This window comes from Salvelinus namaycush, unplaced genomic scaffold (assembly GCF_016432855.1).
Source record: "Salvelinus namaycush isolate Seneca unplaced genomic scaffold, SaNama_1.0 Scaffold6, whole genome shotgun sequence".
NCBI lineage: Eukaryota > Metazoa > Chordata > Actinopteri > Salmoniformes > Salmonidae > Salvelinus > Salvelinus namaycush.
The window spans coordinates 883,952-897,579 of record NW_024061308.1 but is presented as its reverse complement, the minus strand read 5'-3'; the positions used below and the strand labels follow the sequence as shown (position 1 = coordinate 897,579).

General features: G+C 42.7%; 1 protein-coding gene across 1 annotated transcript in view; it reads left to right on the top strand.

The window, feature by feature from the left end:
- The window catches only part of LOC120041984 (cat eye syndrome critical region protein 2-like), a 48,488-nt gene extending 43,037 nt beyond the window's left edge, over positions 1 to 5,451 (top strand). The window contains exon 19 of the mRNA XM_038986857.1: positions 2,514 to 5,451. The gene's annotated coding sequence lies outside the window, so the exon portion shown is untranslated. The remainder of the gene's footprint in view (positions 1 to 2,513) is intronic.
- Positions 5,452 to 13,628: the final 8,177 nt, after the last annotated feature.

Below are 13,628 nucleotides of genomic sequence, written 5' to 3'. Positions count from 1 at the left end.
AGAGCTGTCAAAGGACACCAGAAACAAAATTGTAGACCTGCACCATGCTGGGAAGACTGAATCTGCAATAGGTAAGCAGCTTGGTTTGATGAAATCAACTGTGGGTGCAATTATTAGGAAATGGAAGACATACAAGACCACTGATAATCTCCCTCGATCTGGGGCTCCACGCAAGATCTCACCCCGTGGGGTCAAAATGATCACAAGAACGGTGAGCAAAAATCCCAGAATCACACGGGGGGACCTAGTGAATGACCTGCAGAGAGCTGGGACCAAAGTAACAAAGCCTACCATCAGTAACACACTACGCCGCCAGGGACTCAAATCCTGCAGTGCCAGACGTGTCCCCCTGCTTAAGCCAGTACATGTCCAGGCCCATCTGAAGTTTGCTAGAGAGCATTTGGATGATCCAGAAGAAGATTGGGAGAATGTCATATGGTCAGATGAAAACAAAATATAACTTTTTGGTAAAAACTCAACTCGTCGTGTTTGGAGGACAAAGAATGCTGAGTTGCATCCAAAGAACACCATACCTACTGTGAAGCATGGGGGTGGAAACATCATGCTTTGGGGCTGTTTTTCTGCAAAGGGACCAGGACGACTGATCCGTGTAAAGGACAGAATGAATGGGGCCATGTATCGTGAGATTTTGAGTGAAAACCTCCTTCCATCAGCAAGGGCATTGAAGATGAAACGTGGCTGGGTCTTTCAGCATGACAATGATCCCAAACACACCACCCGGGCAACGAAGGAGTGGCTTCGTAAGAAGCATTTCAAGGTCCTGGAGTGGCCTAGCCAGTCTCCAGATCTCAACCCCATAGAAAATCTTTGGAGGGAGTTGAAAGTCCGTGTTGCCCAGCAACAGCCCCAAAACATCACTGCTCTAGAGGAGATCTGCATGGAGGAATGGGCCAAAATACCAGCAACAGTGTGTGAAAACCTTGTGAAGACTTACAGAAAACGTTTGACCTCTGTCATTGCCAACAAAGGGTATATAACAAAGTATTGAGAAACTTTTGTTATTGACCAAATACTTATTTTCCACCATAATTTGCAAATAAATTCATTAAAAATTCTACAATGTGATTTTCTGGATTTATTTTTCTCATTTTGTCTGTCATAGTTGAAGTCTACCTATGATGAAAATTACAGGCCTCTCATCTTTTTAAGTGAGAGAACTTGCACAATTGGTGGCTGACAATACTTTTTTGCCCCACTGTACATACGCAGCACATGAGTTTCAAGTTTGGGGAAGATGTATTAATTTAGGATCTATCGCAGCCTGGGACAGTCGAGGGATATGTTTGGAATATTTATTTCTCGCACAGAAGGACAAATTGATCAATAGAATAGGTCAACTTTTGTACTATGGGGGATAGTAGATTGACATAGGCTAATGCTTTTGCTGTTCGTTAGGCCTACTCATCTTGTTGGCTGACAAAAAGTAAATATGGACAGTTCTTCCAACGTCTTCAATATGCGCCTCGGCATTTGATAAGAACACGTGCAGTTGCGTCCCCGATGTGTGTCTTCACTTGTAGACTGTGAGAAGGACCTGTGATGCTGTGAGAAGGACCCGATCACGTGACGGGCATTGGCTAATAAGATTTGAGGTGAGTAAGAGGTGCTTCGGAGCACGCAGCCTAGAGAAGGGAATTATAATTATTATATTCCGCCCAAGGACACAACGGCCACTGGCCATAAAAGGCATGGATTCTTTTAGAGGGCATTACGGTCACACAAAGGGGATGCATCCAGGAAATTCGAGGCATTATCAAGTGCTTGTCAAATTGTGAATGAGAGACTGATGAAATGTATACAGCCTGTGCAAAAAAACTAAGCAGAGCTCATGCCTTTCATGCAACTTTTTTCAGATCATCATTAGTCGCATCATGCAGCCTTAGAATGTATTAAAAATCAAAACATTTTGCCCAATGTTCGTATCACAACTAAAGTTGCATAAATAACTCTAAATTAAGCATATAGGAGCACCTGTTTCTTTGTTAACCGCTCAACACAGAATAGCCGCATATGCGCCCTCCCTCAAATCGTTTGGAGGAAATATCCTTTCTATTGTATTCTTCATACTATAAAATAATGCCACGGAATTCTAAGCAAATATTGTCTGCTAAATGAACTAGTGTAGCCCACAGCCGTATCAGGGCCTAACATAAGGACAACTCAGTATGCTGTTCTGTTCTTTTGAAATAGACTACATTTTCTTCGTATCATGTTTCTTTAGACCTGTCTAAAATAAATAATGGATTTATTGTGATGGTGTAGGCTGTATTAAATAGATTTGTTAGATTTTTTTAAATGTAGATGTTCGAAAGGTCCACATCAGACTGTGTGGAAGCCAGGAGATACTCAATGTGTTTGTTAATTAACGGTCAATTACTATGAGACCGGCAGTTATTTGCGTGAAAATCACCGGCTGACAAAATGTCATGACCGCCACAGTCCTAGTTTCAATGATTGATATTCTTGTTTCATTCCTTTTCTCCACAATTCAGGTAAAGGACAAATGCAACACAACCTTTACACAAATTGGTGCCTGCATATCATTCATGACGACAACCTGTGTGCTTGCCTGTGTATCTCCTGTCTTAAGACTTTAAATGTGACTGCTGTCGGAACCATGATGTTCTCTGCTGCGGAGCGGTTCAAAATGGAGTCTGTCCTCTGTCTGTGTTCGAGGGCACCAGTAAGTAGGGCTCCCATTGCATCAGACAAGACATGTGCAGAGTGATGCAGGCAATGGAGACACATTTATTTGAGAATCTCTTTAGAGAATGAGTTCTTTGCCCCTGGGGATGTCTGTCTGCTTTGTGTAGAACCCTCACTGAGACTGCCTCTGCAGAGACATGGCCCTGTCTGTCTTCATGCCTGTGGACTCCCAGTCAAGTTCAGACTCTACAGCTGGTCCCTCCCTCTAGGCCTGGCCAGCAAGAACATCTGGAGACCCTGCTTCTCTGCCTGCAGGCTGGTTGGACTCAGAATTTGTCTGCCTGTGTAAACACAGGCTTTAAGTGGTCTATTGATATGGTCTGATTGTGGTGCTCTGTTTGACCTTTTTAAATTATTTTCTCTCACACTGGATTTGTCTGGAGAAGGCTCTCCCTGTTGTCTATAGCTCTCTATGGACCTCCAGTCTGGTCTTCTTAGAGCCTCTCTATGGACAAAAGGAGCTGGTCTGGTAAGAGGAGAGCACTGGTGTTTCTTTGTGTTTTTTCGTTTTTGTCTCCAAATGTTTTTAGACTCAGGTGTAGAAAAGGAGGTCCTTTGAGACTGTAGAGAAGCTGTCATCAGAACCCTGTCGACACACACACACACACACACACACACACACACACACACATGCCTTGCAGTTGCCTTTGTTTCCTTCATGTTGAATGTATGTGTGAATGAGTTCAATATATGTAGATAGATGAACAGCACAGGAGCCCCGCCATGTGAAGGGACAGAAGATGATGGAGGATTGCCTGTCGGAAAAAAGGAAAACGTTCTGAGAAGGGGAGTTTTTTTGTCCATTTCCAACTCGACTAAAACACAGCTTTTTTTTTGCTGTTCCGGTGTAATTTTATGCATCCTTCAAAACTGCCTTCACTATGAGAGTGTATTTTATTTCAGACCTGCAGAGAGCCTTCTCTGCTATGCACTAGGGATAGTCTACAACTACTGGAATTTAGTGGCCTTGGATTCTTTGTTGGTGCTTGTTACCGTGTGTGTATATATGAATATATATTAAGTATAACTCTTCACTGTAGGTGTCCTCTGTCAGAAAAACTGGGGTCTTTTGTGGGTTGGTTCACCACACTTCCATGTGCTCAGCTGGTTGGCATATGCACATACACACAAAGTGAACAAGAGTTAGAATCAACATTCATGTTGTCACCCTTCCAGCCCAATTATTTTTATTTGTTTCAATGTCATGTATTGCATTCCATACATTTTGTTGAAAAATGTCACCTAAAATGGTAATCCTATTGTAGCTCATTTATTTGTGGTGTTTATTTTACTTGGAACGGTAAAGATTGTCCACAATCACACCCATGCGTGATTATTTCTTTACGTCAGTGCTTCCTCCTCCCCAATTCAATGAACTTAATATGTCCTCAGGGTGTACAGTTCTATACGGGTATTTTAATGAATTATTTGAAGGAGAAGCACCACAAGAAAACATGACTGGAATAGTGACAAATTAATTAACCTAATTTTGTGACAACTGATAAACCAATATTGTTTTTGCAAGATTCTGTGTTATTTTTGGTCCTCTTTGTGACAATGGCGGTCTTGCTTACTGTCAACCCATTTGATTTCTGTTTGGGTTTTATTTTTCATTTTAATATTGTAGCTTTTGTCATTGCCACCATGCATCGGCGAGTGATGCGTCTATCAACAATTTATCTGTGTGAATTGAAGTCTTCCCCATCTTAAATCCATGTTGCACCTGTGAACCCCACAGGTATAGCGATGACAACAAATGAATCTACCTCATAGCCAGTCCTCTGGCATCCACTAAGTCCCTCTACTCAGTCATTCACTCACTCAGACCCCAGCACACACATGGCCTTATACTACTTTGCTACAAAAGCTCATGACTATGTATACTTTTCCCTTCCATGAGACCTTTGATTGTAAGGTTACTTGTGTCACTCGGGGGTGTGGTGAATGATTGGGCATATGTCTGAGGTCGACAGAAAAGGGCTCTTTTATATATGATCTCGTCTTACCAGCTGTATAGATTGTATGCCTCCCTGCCACAGGTGAGTCTAGACAACCTGAGCCCTGTGCTTCTATTGGATACGTGTTAGACAGCATAGAGCTGGCAACGTAGTGCCCTCATTGATAGACATCTATGGCATTAAAAGGAAATGTGCTCAAGGAGGGATGAATATAGGAAAATACTAGCTGTGAGACAAAAGTTGTCCCACGATTCTGTACAAGGATGTATTGCCGTTTTACTTACTAGGGAATTTTCATTTTTAGTATTAGCTAGATGAGGTCTTCTCGGAGGTAGGGTGTTCACTTGCGCTGTCCATGTATGAAGGACAGTGTAGTTGTAAATGGTCTGTGGTTGTGATACTATTATGCAGCTTTGTTGTCTCTGATTGTGTTGACTGCACAAGACATGGAAGTCTGTATGCCTCTACTCTGCTGTCATCCAGTTTGTCTGCACTAGTAAAATGTCTAGATTGGATTAAATGTGAATCATATTTATTTGCTCTTTTACATTTTGTACATTTTTTTACTTGTTTTTAATATACATGTGATGTCTGGTTGTTTTAAGCAGTAGACATTTACTGCCGTAGCATGGCGGCATCAAAAAGGCCCCGTATGTTCCAGTTTTATGTTCACAAGTTCTTATGACATAGATTATTTTGGAAATAGACAACGTATTTTCTATACTGTACATTTCTTAGAATAAATAACTTTTCCTGATTTTAAGTATGTTGCTTGTTCTCTCTTTTCTTTGGTACGGATGGGAGAGCTGGGGGTTAGGTGACGTCACTGATGGATGCTTAGGCCTTTCAAAGTAAGTTTCTTGTCAAGGAGCAGCCGAACTGTCTGCACGATGGAGCTATTATTCCTGATGTCGTTTGTCATCTGACGTCCAACTGTAATCTGCCCAGCCTGTAATACACTTGTGTTCTCCGGCGCCCGGCTTGTACATAGAACATCCTTCATTTAGGCTGCAAAGGTGTCCGTTTTCCTCAACTAGATTTTAGTGAAAATTTGGAAAATGATGCATACCTTCTTTAATAAAACACAATTTTCCACCACCTTGCTAGTGGCTAACGCTTCTTCCAGATGTTGGGTATCGTGTTCAGCCAATCAGTTTGCAGTCTGTTTACCCATGGTCTGAACCTGGTTTTAATGTCTATGGTCTGAACCAATGATTTTATGTATACACTAGATGACTGAAGGGTTGCTGTTTTGAAGCCACCGTGCCTTTCATCTTGGCATTTCCCCACTATTGTAATTGTTTTATTTTGGACGCTATAGAAATCCATATTTAGTTTTTGCCATGTTTATATTATTACAAACACCTTAATGCATACTTTTAAATTATGTGAGCAAAACCAGGGTTTCCCACACAGCTGATTTTAAAATAATCAAAGCTTGAGTTGGTTATTTCAATCAGCTGTGTAGCGCTTGGGCAAACACCAAAACGTGCTCCCAGGGGGGGCCCCAGGACCAGGTATGGGAAACCCTGCTTTGGAGGACTGCTTCTTCTGGGGAGTGCCAATATGGCCAACCGGTGCCTTCAAAGCCTCTCATTGGCCAATGCATAGCATCAGCATAATTGGTCTGAATGCTGTGCGCAATGTCCGGAAGTAGCATTAGCCACTAACATGGAACCTGTATGTAGGCCTACACTGGACATCGCTGAAGAAATGGCTTTCCACCTGTCACTATACCTGCTTGTCACATCACATGAAGTATAAACGCAGCAAAAAAAGAAACGTCCTCTCACTGTCAACTGCGTTTATTTTCAGCAAACTTAACATGTGTAAATATTTGTATGAACATAAGATTCAACAATTGATACATAAACTGAACAAGTTCCACAGACATGTGACTAACAGAAATTGAATAATGTGTCCCTGAACAAAGGGGGGGGTCAAAATCAAAAGTGACAGTCAGTATCTGGTGTGGCCACCAGCTGCATTAAGTACTGCAATGCATCTCCTCATGGACTGCACCAGATTTGCAAGTTCTTGCTGTGAGATGTTACCCCACTCTTCCACCAAGGCACCTGCAAGTTCCCGGACATTTCTGGGGGGAATGGCCCTAGCTCTAACCCTCCGATCCAACAGGTCCCAGGCGTGCTCAATGGGATTGAGATCCGGGCTCTTCGCTGGCCATGGCAGAACACTGACATTCCTGTCTTTCAGGAAATCACGCACAGAACGAGCAGTATCGCTGGTGGCATTGTCATGCTGGAGGGTCATGTCAGGATGAGCCTGCAGGAAGGGTACCACATGAGGGAGGAGGATGTCTTCCCTGTAACGCACAGCGTTGAGATTGCCTGCTGTGACACACTGCCCCAGACCATGACGGACCCTCCACCTCCAAATCGATCCCTCTCCAGAGTACAGGCCTCGGTGTAACGCTCATTCCTTCGACGATAAACGCAAATCCGACCATCACGCCTGGTGAGACAAAACCACGACTCGTCAGTGAAGAGCACTTTTTGCCAGTCCTGTCTAGTCCAGCGACGGTGGGTTTGTGCCCATAGGCGGCATTGTTGCCGGTGATATCTGGTGAGGACCTGCCTTACAACAGGCCTACAAGCCCTTAGTCCAGCCTCTCTCAGCCTATTGCGGACAGTCTGAGCACTGATGGAGGGATTGTGCGTTCCTGGTGTAACTCAGGCAGTTGTTGTTGCCATCCTGTACCTGTCTCGCAGGTGTGATGTTCGCATGTACCGATCCTGTGCAGGTGTTGTTACACGTGGTCTGCCACTGCGAGGATGATCAGCTGTCCGTCCTGTCTCGGCGTCTCACAGTACAGACGTTGCAATTTATTGCCCTGGCCACATCTGCAGTCCTCATGCCTCCTTGCAGCATGCCTAAGGCACGTTCACACAGATGAGCAGGGACCCTGGGCATCTTTCTTTTGGTGTTTTTCAGTCAGTAGAAAGGCCTCTTTAGTGTCCTTAGTTTTCATAACTGTGGCCTTAATTGCCTACCGTCTGTAAGCTGTTAGTGTCTTAACGACCGTTCCACAGGTACATGTTCATTGATTGTTTATGGCATGGGAAACAGTGTTTAAACCCTTTACAATGAAGACCTGTGATGTTATTTGGATTTTTACAAATTATCTTCGAAGACAGGGTCCTGAAATTAAAAAAAAAATATATACACACACAGCCACAAGCTGATCCAATTGAATAGGTAAGCTATGGGGTGGTCTGATTTTGCTGTTGGTTAAAAGTGCTTTTTGGCTGAGCAAAATTTTATCTGGACAATTTTTCATTGGATATTGTTGTTGGTGAAATTTGCATAACCAAAAGTACTGGGCTCAGCTCTGCTTGGATCTCATTTGGCAGCCTAATTTAACCCCTGCTAAGTCACATATGAGAACTGGCATGTGTAGTGTCAGCAGAGATGAAAGAGGAAGCAAGACACTCCAATCTTAAAAAAGAACAAAAACTATTTGAGTAGAGGGAAAGTCCATGAACTAAGTAGACCAAACCCAGCAGCAATAGAGCTCATCAGCATGTAGGCCGAAAAAACATTAAAAAAACATGTATTTACAAAAAAAAAATCTGAACCCTTGACTTTTGTTACTTTACGGCCTTATTCTAAAATTGATTAAATGGTATTTTCCCCTCAATCTACACACAATACTCCATAATGACAAAGCAAAAGCAGGTTTTTAGATTTTTTTGCTTATGTATAAATACAAAAAAAACATTTGCATAAATATTCAGACCCTTTACTCAGTACTTTGAAGCAACTTTGGCAGCGATTACAGCCTTGAGTATTCTTGGGTATGACGCTATAAGCTTTGCACACCTGTATTTGGGGATTTTCTCCCAATTTTCTCTGCAGATCCTTTCAAGCGCTGTCAGGATGGATGGGGACCGTTGCTGCACAGCTATTTTCAGGTCCCCAGAGATGTTTGATCAGGTTCAAGTCCGGGCTCTGGCTGGGCCACTCAAGGACATTCAGAGACTTGTCCCAAAGCCACTTTTGTGCTGTCTTAGCTGTGTGCTTAAGGTCGTTGTCCTGTTGGAAGGTGAACCTACGCCCCAGTCTGAGGTCCTGAGCGCTCTGGAGCAGGTTTTCATCAAGGGTCTCTGTACTTTTGCTCCGTTCATCTTTCCTTCGATCCTGACTAGTCTCCCAGTCCCTGTCACTGAAAACATCCCCACAGCATGATGCTGCCACCACCATGCTTCACCGTAGGGATGGTGCCAGGTTTCCTCCAGATGTGAAGCTTGGCTTTTAGGCCAAGAGTTCAATCTTGGTTTCATCAGACAAGAAAATCTTGTTTCTCATGGTCTAAGAGTCCTTTAGGTGACTTTTGGCAAACTACAAGAAGGCTGTCATGTGCCTTTTACTGAGGAGTGGCTTCTGTCTGGCCACTCTACCATAAAGACCTGATTGGTGGAGTGCTGCGGAGATGGTTGTCCTTCTGGAAGGTTCCCCCATCTCCACAGAGGCACTCTGGAGCTCTGTCAGAGTGGGCATCGGGTTCTTCGTCACTTCCCTGACCAAGGCCCTTCTCCCTCGATTGCTCAGTTTGGCCGGGCGGCCAGCTCTAGGAATAGTCTCGGTGGTTCCAAACTTCTCCCATTTAAGAATGATGGAGGCCACTGTATTCTTGGGGACCTTCAATGCTGCAGAAATTGTTTGGTACCCTTCCTCAGATCTGTGCCTCGACACATCTGTCTCGGGGCTCTACGGACAATTCCTTCGACCTCAAGGCTTGGTTTTTGCTCTGACGAACTGTGGGACCTTATATAGACAGGTGTGTGCCTTTCCAAATATTGTCCAGTCAATTGAATTTACAACAGGTGGACTCCAAGTTGTAGAAACATCTCAAGGATGATCAATGGAAACATTTTTTTTATATATATACATTTGTAGAAATGTCATTATGGGGTATTGCATGTAGATTGGTGAGTAAAACAATTAATTGAATCTACTTCAGAATAAGGCTGTAACGTAACAAAATGTGAAAAAGTCAAGGGGTCTGAATAAGTTCTGAATGCACTGTGTATATATGTCAGTGGATAATAATGGCTGGAATGGAGTAAATGGAATGGAATTAAACGTCGTTCCCATGTGGTTGATTCCATTCCATTGATCCCATTCTGTTATCATGAGCCGTCCTCCCCTAGCGAGATAACTGCTACAAGTTATGTTTCGAATTGGTGATGTAATTAGTCTGTCTGTCATTGTTTTATACCTTCTGCTGAAATGCCACGCTCTCTCTCCTCGGGCAACATCCCATTCGCACTGGCACACACCACACAGCACCACAGACATGCACTGAAAGCATAGCCGCCGGAAGTAGTTTGGGGGTGCTGCAATTTTTTTTCTTTGGGGGGTTTCCTGCGCCCCAATATCTGCGCCCCAATATCCGGCGGATATTTTTTTTAAATGTATTTAACCTTTATTTAACTAGACAAGTCAGTTGATAACAAATTCTTATTTACAATGACGGCCTACCCTGGCCAAACCCGGACGACGCTGGGCCAATTATGCACCACCCTACACTCTAAAAATTAGGGGTTCAACAAGGGTTCTTCTAAGAGCCTCAAAGTTCTTCGAAGAACCTTTGGGTTCTTGGCACTGAAAATTCCCCCCAAAAGTTTCTTCCAAGAACCCGAGGTGGGGTTCATCGAGGAACCTCCTTAGTTGATGGGGGTTCTTGCAGGAACCTAACTGCCCAATTGAAACATTTTGATTTGAAAGAACAGCAGGTTGCAGGCACTTAACTGAAAAATGTTAAGATCTCCTCAATTTAAGGTTTGTCCCTTGAATGATCTAAATTGATATTGTTTCATGATAATACCATCTATCTTTTCATATTTGTGCCAATCTTTCTAAAACAGAAAATGGACACATTTCAATGTATACCAATCAACAGAGGTAAGAGTATGTTGAAGGCTATATGTATTGCAAGCAGATGACTGAACTGCTCACTTTTGTGTCTGTGTCTGCAGGTATACAGACAAGGAGGCATACAAAGGTACAGTTGAAGTCGGAAATTTACATACACCTTAGCCAAATACATTTAAACTCGGTTTTCACAATTCCTGACATTTAATCCTTGTAAAAATGCCCTGTTTTAGGTCAGTTAGATCACTTTATTTTAAGAATGTGAAATGTCAGAATAATAGTAGAAAGAATGATTTATTTCAGCTTTTATTTCTTTCATCACATTCCCAGTGGGTCAGAAGTTTACATACTCTCAATTAGTATTTGGTAGCATTGCCTTAAATTGTTTAACTTGAGTCAAATGTTTCGGGTAGCCTTCCAAAAGCTTCCCACAATAACTTGGGTGAATTTTGGCCCATTCCTCCTGACAGAGCTGGTGTAACTGAGTCAGATTTGTAGGCCTCCTTGCTCGCGCATGCTTTTTCAGTTCTGCCCACACATTTTCTATAGGATTGAGGTCAGGGCTTTGTGGTGGCCACTCCAATACCTTGACTTTGTCCTTAAGCCCTTTTGCCACAACTTTGGAAGTATGCTTGGGGTCATTGTCCAAGCTTTAACTTCCTGACTGATGTCTTGAGATGTAGCTTCAATATATCCACATAATTTTCCAGCCTCATGATGCCATCTATTTTGTGAAGTGCACCAGTCCCTCCTGCAGCAAAGCACCCCCACAACATGATGCTGCCACCTCCGTGCTTCACGGTTGGGATGGTGTTCTTCTGCTTGCAAGCCTCCCCATTTTTCCTCCAAACATAACGATGGTCATTATGGCCAAACAGTTCTATTTTTGTTTCATCAGACCAGAGGACATTTCTCCAAAAGTACGATCTTTGTCCCCATGTGCAGTTGCAAACCGTAGTCTGGATTTTTTATGGCGGTTTTGGAGCAGTGGCTTCTTCCTTGCTGAGCGGCCTTTCATGTAATGTCGATATAGGACTAGTTTTACTGTGGATATAGATACTTTTGTACCTGTTTCCTCCAGCATCTTCACAAGGGCCTTTGCTGTTGTTCTGGGATTGATTTGCACTTTTTGCACCAAAGTACACTCATCTCTAGGAGACAGAACGCGTCTCCTTCCTGAGCGGTATGACGGCTGCGTGGTCCCATGGTGTTTATACTAGCATACTATTGTTTGTACAGATGAACGTGGTACCTTCAGGCGTTTGGAAATTTGCCACCAAGGATGAACCAGACTTGTGGAGGTCTACAAATTTTTTCTGAGGCCTTGGCTGATTTCTTTTGATATTCCCATGATGTCAAGCAAAGAGGCGCACTGAGTTTGAAGGTAGGCTTTGAAATACATCCACAGTTACATCTCCAATTGACTCAAATTATGTCAATTTTCCTAACAGAAGCTTCTAAAGCCATGACATCATTTTCTGGAATTTCCCAAGCTGTTTAAAGGCACAGTCAACTTAATGTATGTAAACTTCTGACCCACTGGAATTGTGATACAGTGAATTATAAGTGAAATAATCTGTCTGTAAACAATTGTTGGAAAAAAGACTTGTGTCATGCACAAAGTAGATGTCCTAACCGACTTGCCAAAACTAGTTTGTTAACAAGAAATTTGTGGAGTGGTTGAAAAATTTGTTTTAATGACTCCAACCTAAGTGTATGTGAACTTCCGACTTCAACTGTATGTCAATTGCTATTGGTATGTTATGCAGATCACATTTACCATCCTCCTCCCTTACCTCTTCAATGAATATCCCATAGGCCTCTACATTATGAACAAGGTATGTGTATGAAAACCATTATCAAAACAGTTTTTTTCATTCACATTCACCACAAAAATCAAGGTATGAATAGTCTTGTGTGCATATTTTGTTAATCATCTGTATAATTAAAAAAAAATTGGATTCACAGACTTCGCCCTCCCAACACCTCTGATGAATATAACAGGAAACCTGTTCGATCACCATGCACTGCAAAATCATTATGGCTATGGATACGGAGAATATCAACACATTAATGTCAACATGCCAGAGGATATACCCATTGGACTTAGGGCTCTGCTCAGAGTTTACCTCATATTTAGATTTTTTTATTCTGCTATGCCACTAAAATCCTAATAAACACAGAACTAAAATATTAGGGTTATTGTTATTAATAGCGGAGGGGGGTAGTTAAAAACGTAACCCAGAAAGGTTATTCAAAAGGTTCTTCGAGGATCCATTAAAAGGGGTTCTTTGGAGAACTTACATGGGTTCCCCCACAGTTTCAATTTGAAGAACCCCTAAACGATACTCCAGGAACCTTTTCTTTTTAGTGTATGGGACTCCCAATCACGGCCGGATGTGATAGTCTGGATTCGAACCAGGGACTGTAGTGACGCCTCTTGCACTGAAATGCAGTGCCTTAGATCACTGCGTCACTCAGGAGCTATTCAGTGCATGTCTATGGTGCTGTGTGTGTGCGCCAGTGCGAGTGGGCCGTTGCCCGAGGAGAGAGAACGTGGCATTTCAGCAGCATGTATAAAATAATGACAGACAGACTAACTACATCACCATTTCGAAACATAATTTGTAGCAGTTAGCTATAGTTAACGAGCGAGCTAACTAAGCATTCATTTCGTTGTTGCCTTTCCACCGGCACTGTAAAGTCGAAATAAATCTGCACCCGTTGGAAAGATGCGATTCCCCTCTATTAAACAGTAGCCATGTAATTGCGACATTTGAACTCTTATTTATTTAATGAAGGAATAATTGTATAAAGACAAAAGTATTTGGTTGCAATGTTGAAAAAGCCATGCCTGCACACCGAGGAGGTCTCCAGGTGGAGGGTTGACAACCTGTGACTAAACGTGCGGTTCTATGTGGGGGGCTAAATGCCTTGATCAAGGGCACAACGGCAGAAGGTGGTAGGTCTACATGGGATCAGACACAGCAGCTTTCCAGTGTCAATAAGGCTTACGTTTCAAGTAGGCAATAAAAAATAGTAATGAAA